We start from the raw sequence: 11,632 nt of genomic DNA, 5'->3' as shown, positions 1-11,632 counted from the left end.
TTCCTAAGGGAAGTTTTCCATTAATTAAGATAAAGCACTTGCACCCAAAAACATGTAAGTGTGAAAGATTGGTTGTCGACCCTTAAGGGGTTAATAAGGATTTTTATTCAGCTTTGACCTAATGTTCACTCAATTTAAGATGTAGCACACTGTGTTAACCTTTTCTGCCCAAAAATATCTAGGAAGGGTGTACTTAGCTAACATTTCTCTAGTAGCTTCTACCATGGTTTTATTCTTCCTTTCTGCTATTCCATTTTGTTGAGGAGTTCTAGGGGCTGAGAAATTATGCTCTATTCCTATCTCTTAATAGAATGATTCAAATCTTTCACTTTAAAACTCTCCCCCATGATTACTATGTATTATTAAAATTTCATATTCTAATTTTTGTTAAATCCAAGTGGAGAATATCTTAAATTCCACAAAATACTCATTATTATGTGCTATGAATCTTACCCAATAAAATCTACTGAAGTCTTATACAATAAAAAATTATTGATTTGTTTTTATACTAGGCTAGTTGTGCTAACAGGTCCACTACAAATCAATAATTTTTCCCACCTAGGCTAGTTGTGCTAACAGGTCCAAATAAGTCCAAGAGAAGGATTGTAGTGGCCTAGAAGTGATCACATCTTTGATTGAATGAAGGATGATTTTGTTTGTTTTTTTAGTTGGCAGGCATTGCATAGATGGTCCTTAGTGAAGTCTAACTTAGTTACGCCTCTAACTAAGTTTTTCTGAGTGATGTTTCTAAGTGTTTTTATACTAGCATTGCTTAGTCTCCTATGCCATAGCCATAATCATCTACTATTGTTTTTAAGCAAAATGAATTTGAATTGTCAATGCAATCAAGATCTAACTTTTAAACATTATTCATTCATTTTCATTATAAAATAATTTTATCATTTAAACTAATCAGGTATTTATTATAAAGAAATTTTATGTCAAAATCTTTATCACACAACTGGTAAATGCTTAGTAAGTTATGCTTTAAACCATTAACTAATAAAATATTCTTAATTAAAAAATTCTTAGCATTTCCAGCAATTTAACTCATGTGTCACGAACAGCCACTGTCCAGGTACCACATGCTCTCACTAGGTCTTTTATGAGAGCATCCCTACAATTTAACTCAAGGGTTAGATTTGGGAACCCAAGTGTGTTTGGGTTACTCCTAATGTTTTCATGAATAATATGTATGCAATTTAGGTCTCCATAATAGGTGTGTCCTATGGTGTATCGTTCACATGTGGGCTATGTGAGCTAGCATGCCACATGAGAAGCACCTAACACTAGGAAATGGGTTCACTAACCTGTGTGGGTGGTGATGCCTCTTCCTAAAGTTCTGTGATTCATGCAATGCCGGGGGCTTGCTTGGTTGGGCTAATGTGGATGATGTCTCTTCTTTTTCAAGTGTTATGATTTTTTGTTTAAATGTGTTATTTTGATATTCCAATCCTACAACTTCCACTTTAGTCTAAGTTTATTGCTACCTATTTCCCATGCAAGTTCCTCTAATCTCTTATACATCATTTCTAATCTGACATGCGATGTTTTCAAGTATTCATGTGCATCAGTTAATTCAATATACTTCATATTTAATGCATCATACTCATCAAGCAGGGACATGTTATCTCTATCTAAATCATAAATTTCTTTAACTAAGTTAGAATGCTCAGTTTATAAAGTAATAAAATCAATATTAAGACTAACATGCATTTTTTTCAACTTCCTCTGCGAGTCATGAATTTCCTAAGAAATAAGAAGTAGATCTTCATATGTAAGTTGACATACCTCATATTTATCTGATTAATCAAGATTATTGTTAGCCATTAGACACAAATTTATTACCTCCTCCTCTACTTCTTCTTTTAACGATTCTGAGGCAGAGTCAGCCCAAAATGCCTTTTGGGTCTTCATTTTCCCCTTCTTATTTTTAGCTTTATCCTCACCTTTTTCCTTAGTTGGTTGACTTTTTAAGTTGAGGAAACCAGCTTGAAGGTGACCTGGTTTCCTAGACTCAAAACAAATTGTATTAGAAGAACTTTAGTAGTTCTCTAGCTTTTACCTTTACTCCAGTTATTCTAATGATGCCTTCTTTTTCTTTTCAAAAAGTTCTTTAACTATCGGGTCATCAAGGCTATGTCATGTTCTTCCTCTGCTGTAGAAGTTTCTTGTTCTGAGTTGTTTACTTTCAATGCAACCTTCCGCTCCTTTTCACCTGCATCATTTTTCCTTTGACTCACTACTTGCTCGTACGCAGTGAGAGACCCAAGCAAATTGTCATTAAAATAATTGTTAAGATCTTTAGATTTAATGATTGCAGTAATTTTAGGATCGTAGGAAGTAGGTAAGTATATAAGAATCTTTTTAACTTATTCAGAATTAGAAATTTCACTACCTAATGCATCAAAGGATGTAACGATTTAGGTGAACCTAGTGTACATGTCAGATATTGTTTCGCTAGGTTTCAAACAAAAGAGTTCATAATCATGAAATAGAATGTTAAGTCTAGACTTTTTAACTTCACTACTTCATTCATACGTGATGCACAGTCTATCCCAAATCTCCTTACCAGTATCACAGGTAAATACTCTCATGTAGTCCTCAGATTTTAATGTAGAGAAGAAATAGTTTAAGCACTTTGCATTTAATTGAGCGAAATCCTTATCCTCATTGCTCCATTGACTAAAAGGTACATGAGTTTTCACTCCATTCACAAGTTTAAATTGTGCAACGTAACCTTCTTTAACCAACATCCACAAACGATAGTCTATAGACTATAAAAAATAGACATTCTAATTTTCATGAAATCAAATGGGATATTGTCAAAAAGAGGTGGAAAGGTTATTGAATAACCCTCTACAGTATTACGATTACCAAAATGAGTCATGATTAATTTTTTAATGTTTTCTTAAACATTATCTTTGAAATACGGTTTTGATACAAATTAAAATTATGAGATGCGCCAAGAGGTGGGGGCAATTGGAAAATTAGGGGGGGGGGGGGGGGGGGGTAAACTAAAAAATTATTGCAATAAAAAATTCTTACCAGAGTTCTAGTATTTTTTTATGTTTTTAAAATTTAAATAATACAGAATTTGACAATGAATTTGACAACGATTTTCACCAAGCAATTTTATTGAAAATAAAATGCAAGCGTAAATAAAAAGCATTAAAGGAAAAATCACACCAGAGATTTTATAGTATTTCAGTCATCTGACCTATGTCCAATCCCAAGAGTTCTCCTCTCCTGGAATTTCACTACTAAACAATAGTTCTCTATTTTCCCCCACTGCAATGTGGAGAAACCCTTACAAACCTCACTTTCACCAACCCAGCGTGGCAGAGTGCCAAGTGCTTTGTCCCCCTCCTGGGGTGGCTGCATAAGTTCTTATTTTTCTCCCTCTTGGAGAAGGAAGAGTACCTTAGAGGACATGGATGTAGAATAATCACCCCCTAAGAGAGGCTCCAACGAGTTCTTCTCGGGCCATAGGAGGAGCAAAGTACAACAAGCTTGGAGCAACCGTGTGATCTCCCTTACACTTCTTCTCCCTCACCAAGACCACATTCTCCTTCCTCTCACAAACCCTAAAATCTTCAACTTTATGTTTAAATGGAAGAGTTCTCTCCCCAGGAATCCCTCTCCAATCACGTTTCTCTCTTACAATCACACCCAACAAACAGAAGTGTTTGATGCTTAGAAGATGCTCCAAGAAACACTTAGCCATTATGATTGTATAGTATGATCCAATATCGTATAGTATGATTAGTACAAAACACCATTCATCCTAGTATGAATGTTTACAAATAGTCAAAAAGCACTGAATACTATCATACAGTGCAATATAAACCCGTACAATACCATATATAAAATTCTTCTATTATTATAGGACCATTGTTGGAAGACAAAACTCATCTCTGTTCATCGTATGGTACGAACCACTTTACATAGTCAGATTTATCAAAATAAAGGGATTGTCTAGTATAAACTTTGAGATGATCAAAAACAGCTTCGGTTGATCGTACAGTATGAACATAGTCATACAGTATGATAACCAATCAGAAATTAATCCTTAATTTATGCACTAATCTAAGGGTTAATTTAAGTAAGTATTCAAAAAAACTATCGTACCGTACAATATAATCATACAGTATAATGCATTTAAAAATATCATATTTAAACTTGTTCAAATTAATCCACCAGCTAAGGTTTTTAAAATTAGAAACACTTCGTACAGTACGATAGTCATAGAATATTATGACTTGAATACAGGAAGCCATTTTTTTTATATCATATCATACAATAAGATATAAACTTGTACAGTATAATCAACATGAAAAAAATTCTTCATTTTTAAAACCCTCTCCCCGTATGAGTGTGCATGCTTGCTTAGTCATGCATACAATTTTTGGCCAGCTTTAAGAAAATAAAAAAAAAGATAATAAATGAAAAATTATAATGTTGTGAACTCCAACTCCTACTCTACAGAGTTCTGAGTCTTCTTGTTATCCTGAGTAACATGTGATCTCCCTAAAATGTTAGTACTCATAGACAAGAGTAGAATTCAAAAGTATTCAATAAATAGTAATTCAAATGACATTAATTTTCATCATCAAAATCTCAGACTAGGGATCATGGATTGCAACAAATTTAAATTAAAAATCCTTTATCAACTAAATGAATATAATCAAAATAACGACATTCAGGTTGGTCTATGGATGTGGAGCTGTGTACGACCTGCGCACAGAATAATTTCTCATCCTTCCTAGCATCCTATGGAGAAAATTTGAGTCATAATACCAAGACTATAATTTAATACGATGAAATTCAAAATCATTTAATTTATTAATTTAAAATAAATATTTTATAGTGGAACGGTCAAGCACGACCTACATTCACTCCCTGAAGACTCCCTCTATAGGTATTGTACTATTACCAAAAGTGTATCTCCTTTTTCCCCCACAGCAAGGCAGAGAAGCTTTTACAAAACTTTCTTCCACCAATCCACGGTGAGGCAGAGAACCATCATATTTTCATACCCTCTAAATGTAGGTAGAGAACCTTCATCCTTTCACACCCTCCAAGTGCAGGTAGAGTAGCATCGCCTATTCACACTCTCCAAGTGTAGGCAGAGAACGTTCATCCTTTCACACCTTCCAAGTGTAGGCAGAGTACCGTCGGCTATTCACCCTCCCCAAGTGTAGGAAGAAAACTTTTATCCTTTCACACTCTCCAAGTGTCGGTAGAAAACCGTTAGTTTTTTACACTTCCCAAGTGTTGACAGAGAATCAGATCTTATCCGAAGAACTTCTCACGAGCAATCTAGAAAGATAAGAGGAATAGTGATAACCATAACTAGAAGAAGATCCTTACCATTGACTAACCTTGTGAATCTTTCACACTCCACTTGCATGAAATCTCTCTCACACTCTCTCCTTCATTTTCCTTGACAATTCACATAGACAAGACTCAAAAAAGATAACACATCAGTTTTTAGTGGACCTTTTATACAAAAGGCACAAAAAACTATCCAAAAAACTAAAGTTTACAAATTTACACATACATGATCGTACAATATGATTGTAAGTTTATACGTACAAATAATTCAAATACTATTATGTACGAACCTGTTGTGAATCAGTATAAAATTATTTCATATGCGATCATCGTCTGGTACGAACAATGTTCGTCCGAGATAAACAAAAATTTTTAAAGTTCACCTTACGAAATAGAAGGATGAAATGTGTGAGAATGGGCTCGAAACATTCATCCTTGTACAAACTTTGGATCGTCCCATATGATCTTCATTCGATAATAAAATAGAGGTGATTATCCCTGTATAAATTGTAATATTGTCCAATATAATCTTTTTTTAAGGATAAAAAAGAGGCGTTCATCCCTATACGAACACTAAGATCATCCCGTACAATCTTCGTATGAGAACAAAATTGAGGCATTCATACTTGTATGAATACAAAAAACATCCCATATGATCCATATTTGAGAACGGACGTGAGACGTTCATCCCAGTATGAAACAGGAATCATCTCGTACGATCCATACTTAGGAAAAAAAATTCAAACGAGAATGGATCCGAGACGTTTGTTCTTGTATGAAATTGGGATCATCCAATACAAACCAAACTTAGAAAAAATATTTTCATTTCTATTCATTCAACTACTCATCAAGAAAAATAACTGTCTAGATCATCCCATACAAAATAATATCATAAAGTACGATCAGTTTAAAAATATGAATTTTAAAACTCTTCCCCGGTGTGTATGTGTGTGTGCTCAAATACTCAATTACAATCACACTCTCTCAGAATCAATAAAATGAAAAATACAAACTTCAATTTCAATAAACTCTAAATTGACCTTGTTTTGAAGTCTTCAATAATTCGGAGTATGATTTCCCTGAAATGTTAGTACACACAAGAGAAAAACAATTCTTCCAAAATATGTTAGGATAAATAATAATAAAAGAAATAATATTTGGAATCATCAAGTACATAGAAGTTGCAAGAATATTAAACATGCAAAACTAAGTAGCAACTATCTCAACAATCTCCACCTTTTTGATGATGGAAAAATAATTATTGTTTGAATAAAATTGAATATCTTAAATTTCTCCTTAACTCCCCCTAAATGAATAAGGAAGTGAATATAAAGGAATTTCTACTAATAAAAAATCAATTTTTTTTATTTTTCATAAACTCACAAAACATAAACTTACAAAACACTTAAAATTTAAAACATAAAAAAAACCAACTCTAACAAAAAATAACAAACATTAAAAAGAAAAAAACAAATGCAAATAAAAAAATAATATTTATCCCCCTTTGACAACAAAAAAAAATGAAAGAAGAAAAAGAAAAGAAATATAAGAAGTCATATGAGAAACCTTTGATAATTGATCTTGAAAGTGATTGAATTATAATCACAATAACAAGATTAATGTTCATTAGAGAATAATAAAATTCATAAAGTTTAAATTAAAATATAATATAGACAAGATAAATATATCAAAGACTTGAACCATTCTAGACAATTAGATAGGGAGAATTATTGCAAAAGTGACGAAATGAATATTAATTAAATTCAAATTCAGATTGATAGCCTTAACTTGACCAAGTTATAAATAAACATTTATTTTTAAAAAATTAGATTTCCTAAAAAAATTAATTTTTGTATTGTTGTTCATATTATAACACTTTTTAGATCAATTAAGTCAGGATTATCATATAGGCAACCTAACATTTCAAACAAAAATAAAAAAGAACTAACAAAAATAAGACAATTTTTATTGATATCAATTTAACCAAGAGATACATTGACGCACAGATGATATCAATACAACCACAACATATCATCAAACATAAAATAGAAGCAAATGACAATCACAGAAAAACTACATAAGTCATAACATCATATCTTAAAAGTAGGACAAAGATAACACATAAGTAGTACATCTAAAAATCTGGGGGTCTCTGATCTAAAGGAGGAGGCTAGTTAAACATAGAAAAAAAGCTATTTATCATAGCCATGTTAGTGTTTACCGATTCAAAATAACTTTGAATCCAACCCATGTCCTATTGGTACTATGCATCCTACTGCTTTTGATGAGTCTGAATTTGATCAAAGTGCTGATCAAAATGACTCTTAGTCTGTCAAAGCGCTGGACCATCTCTTGAAAGTCAGGTCCTTGAGTAGGCGCAGGAACAAGTTCTCCTCCTTCTCCCTCAGAATCCTCTCTTGTATCATCTCTCACAAAATTTGCTCTAAATGAAGCATCAGTGAAGTAGATAGGTAATTTAAGTAGAGGTTCAGGATGAATAAGATTGTACTTCTTCTTAAGGATATAGGATACTAGGTGTCCTAAAGCAACGTTCTTCTTTCTCTTATGAGAGACATGGCCAATTTCAAAAAGTCCATGAATATAGTCAATCATAAGTAGGGCTTCATCTATCGGTTGAATAGTCATGATAAGGTAAGTAACAATGTAAAGAAGAGGAGTAATGTTAATATAGTCACTAATTTAAGGAATTATGGTGGTTCTAAGGACATGCTATATGATCCTTGAATTTTGGTTCAAAGTAGAGAACTTAGGTAAATTACGACTTGTTCAATCACTCTAACAACTTTATTTTTTCAGTCCAGTCAAAATCAAATGTATAAGTCAAAGTGAGGGCTCCAACTCCTTGAGTCCTTAAGTGCAAAATGGTTCACAAATCTTCCTTAGTTATTTCTTCCCTCTTTTTTAGAACATAAGAACTAATCCTACTTTTGTCAGTACTAAAGGACATGTTGGCTAGAAAGTAGTGAAAGGTTTCCTTGTTATAGGCGTGAATCAAGGTTAGAATCAATGCAAATTGGGTGGTAATGAAAAGAGGCATCACATGGAAGTGGATATCCTCTTGAAGTAGGATTCTATAAGGTGTTATTTTTGAAGAGACAAACCTCATGAAAGAATCCTCATTAGCCCTAGAACGAAAGTTGTCATCTCCAACCATGGAAGGCGGTCCCTTAGTGAGTCTACCCCTCTTGCTAGAACTGGCCATTGCTAAGATTTGAAGGACTGAAAAGGCTTTTGAAGTAAAAGAAAATGAATTCCAAAGCCCTCATATTTAATGAAAAATGATCTTTTATATATACAAAAATTGATTCGTACTGTACGATTGATAGGTTTGTACATATGAAAATAAATTTTGCATGTACGAATGAATACATTCAAAACAAAATGACTTTTTATAATCACACAATTTATGAAGCTTCCTTTTATACAGGCTTTTTGACCATATTATTGTATAGACGAATAGGTATTCATCCGAGATGATCGATTATTTAAGATTGTTTTAATGATGGTTAGATTTGTCCCCCACATTTAATTACATGTGGTTCATATGTACGAATGGCATGATCATACATATGATTAGTTATAATAATTGGTTTACCTCGTATATCTTTCTACATGTGTACAGACGAAGTAATACAAATTGTCTGAGATGATATAAATATCATACAGTACGATATGTATTGAAAATGAAAACATTACGCAATCAGTTAAAAACAATGATCGAAATGCTACAAAATTCATACAGGATAAAAATAATTTTGTACAACATTAATAGAACACATAGAAAAATTTTTGCAATCGATAAGAAACATAAATCTGATGTAAAAATATGATTCATTTCAATTTCTCCTTTGGATATATGATCCCTTATGAAATGATGCCTTATGTCTATATATTTGGTTCTAGAATGTTGAATAAGATTTTTTGAAATGCAAATTGCACTAGTGTTATCATAATAAATTGAAATTGTGCTTATTTTAAATACTAAACCAATCAACTGTTGTTTCAATCAAAGAACTTATGTCACACAACTTCTTAAGAAAATGTATTCAGCTTCAGCAGTAGAAAGGCTATAGAATTTTGTTTTCTACTTGACCAAGAAACTAAAGAATTTCCTAAAAATTGATATGCTACAGATGTAATCTTTCTATCAACCCTATAACCTACAAAGTTCGAATCTAAAAATCCAATTATTTCAAATGAAGAAATGAACTTAGGATACCAAATCTCTAAGTTCTGAGTTCCCGAGAGACATCTCAAAATCCTTTTAACTGCTGTCAAATGTGATTTATTTGGATCTGATTAAAATCTAGCACACAAACAAACATTTAACATAATATCGGGTCTTCTAGTAGTCAAGTAAAGCAAACATCTAATTATTCCCCTAAATTTCTTTTGATAAACAGATTTTCCCTTTGGGTTCTTTTCCAATTGAACTGAGGAATTCATATGTGTACTAACAGGTTTAACATTATCCACATCATATTTTTTGAGGATATTCTTAACATACTTCGACCGACTAAGAAATATTTCTTCCTCAATTTGTTTAATGCTAAAACCTATAATATAACTCAAATCTCATTAAACTCATCTCTAATTCACTAGTCATTATTTTTAAAAAATCATCACAAAGCATTTTATTTATAGATCTAAAGATGATATCATCAACATAAATTTGTACATTGAGTATATCGTCTGCCAATTTCTTTACAAAGAGAGTGGTGTCCACACTTCCTTTTTCACAATATCTCTCAAGTCGAAAAGTGTTCAACTTCTCAGACCAAGCCCTAGGTGCCTATTTCAATCCATACAATGTCTTTTTCAATTTAAAAATATGATTTGGGTATTTTGAATTTTCAAAACCTAGAGGTTGTTCAACATAAACATCCTCTTGAATCATCTCATTTAAAAAGGAACTTTTAACATCCATTTAAAATAATTTGAATCATGTAAAACAGGAAATGGCTAACAAAATCCAAATTGCATCTAGTCACACTAATAGGGCAAAAGTCTCCTCAAAATTATTCCCTTCAATCTGAATATACCCCTTAGCCACCTATCTAACCTTATTTTTAATGACCCACTTAGTTCCAACTACACTATGAACCTTTGGCCTTGCAATTAATTCCCAAACATCATTTCTCACAAATTGATTTAATTCTTCTAGCATTACCAAAATAAAAAATTCATCTGAAAGTGCTTGATTTGTATTTGTGGGTTCTGTCATTGAAATAAAGATAGAATTATTGACTTCTTTACTTAATCCATGCCTAGTCCTAATACCCTCACTAGGTTGACATAAAATCAACTCCTTTGGGTGGTTTTTAGAAAATCTAAAATATATAGACAAAAGATTTTCTATCTCCAACTTTTCATCCAAAATAATATTTTCAATCTTTTTGGAGTTATTTTCTATTTCATCCTCTTCCAAATTTAGCCCTTCCAAAATTTCAGATTCATCAAAAACAATATGTGTGGTTTCCTCAACTACCAAATTTCTATTATTAAATACTCTATAAGTGTTGCAAACTATTTTCATGGCTTATGTTTTGATGATTGACAAACACTATCTCTCTTGGACTACTTGTTGCTTCTAACTTTTCAGGAATCGAAGATCGGATGATCAAGAGGAAGCCAAGTCCAGGATCGCGTAGGTTTAGGGTTGAGTCAGTCTGTAATTTTATTTTTCACCTTTTGAGTCTACTTGTAATAATCAAAAAGACTGATGCTAAGTAACCCTTCACACACACACTTGAGAGACTTAGAAATTCTGTTTTAACCCACATCGGCCCGGACGATGTTTATATCGTCCGGGATGATCAGCTTAAAATAAAAAGTCTAATTAAGGATTCTTAATTAAGTCAGCCGACATTAACATATCGGCCTGGACGATACGTGTATCGTCCAGGACGATAAGCTCAAAATAGAAAGAGATAGACACCTTAGATAGTTTAGGCATACTGAATTTTAAATTATCGTCCAGGACGATTCCAGGATCGGCCTGGACGAAATTACCAAATTATGCCTTAATTGATCAGGAAATCAAGGGAGTAATTAAGGATGATTGATACGATCATATCGTCCAGGACGATCAAGCTAACGGCCTGGACGAGCAAGCCAAATTTAAATCGGCCAGGACTGTTCCCAGGGCTATGCTCAGGACGATTTAACCCTTATTTGAACTAATCGGCCAGGACAATAGTGAGATCAGCCTGGACGATCAAGCCAAATTTCAATCGTCCAGGACTATTCCCAGGGCTATGCTCAGGACGATTTA

This window comes from Dendrobium catenatum, unplaced genomic scaffold, assembly GCF_001605985.2.
Source record: "Dendrobium catenatum unplaced genomic scaffold, ASM160598v2 fragScaff_scaffold_1118, whole genome shotgun sequence".
NCBI classification, from domain to species: Eukaryota; Viridiplantae; Streptophyta; class Magnoliopsida; order Asparagales; family Orchidaceae; genus Dendrobium; species Dendrobium catenatum.
This window is presented reverse-complemented; position numbering follows the sequence as displayed.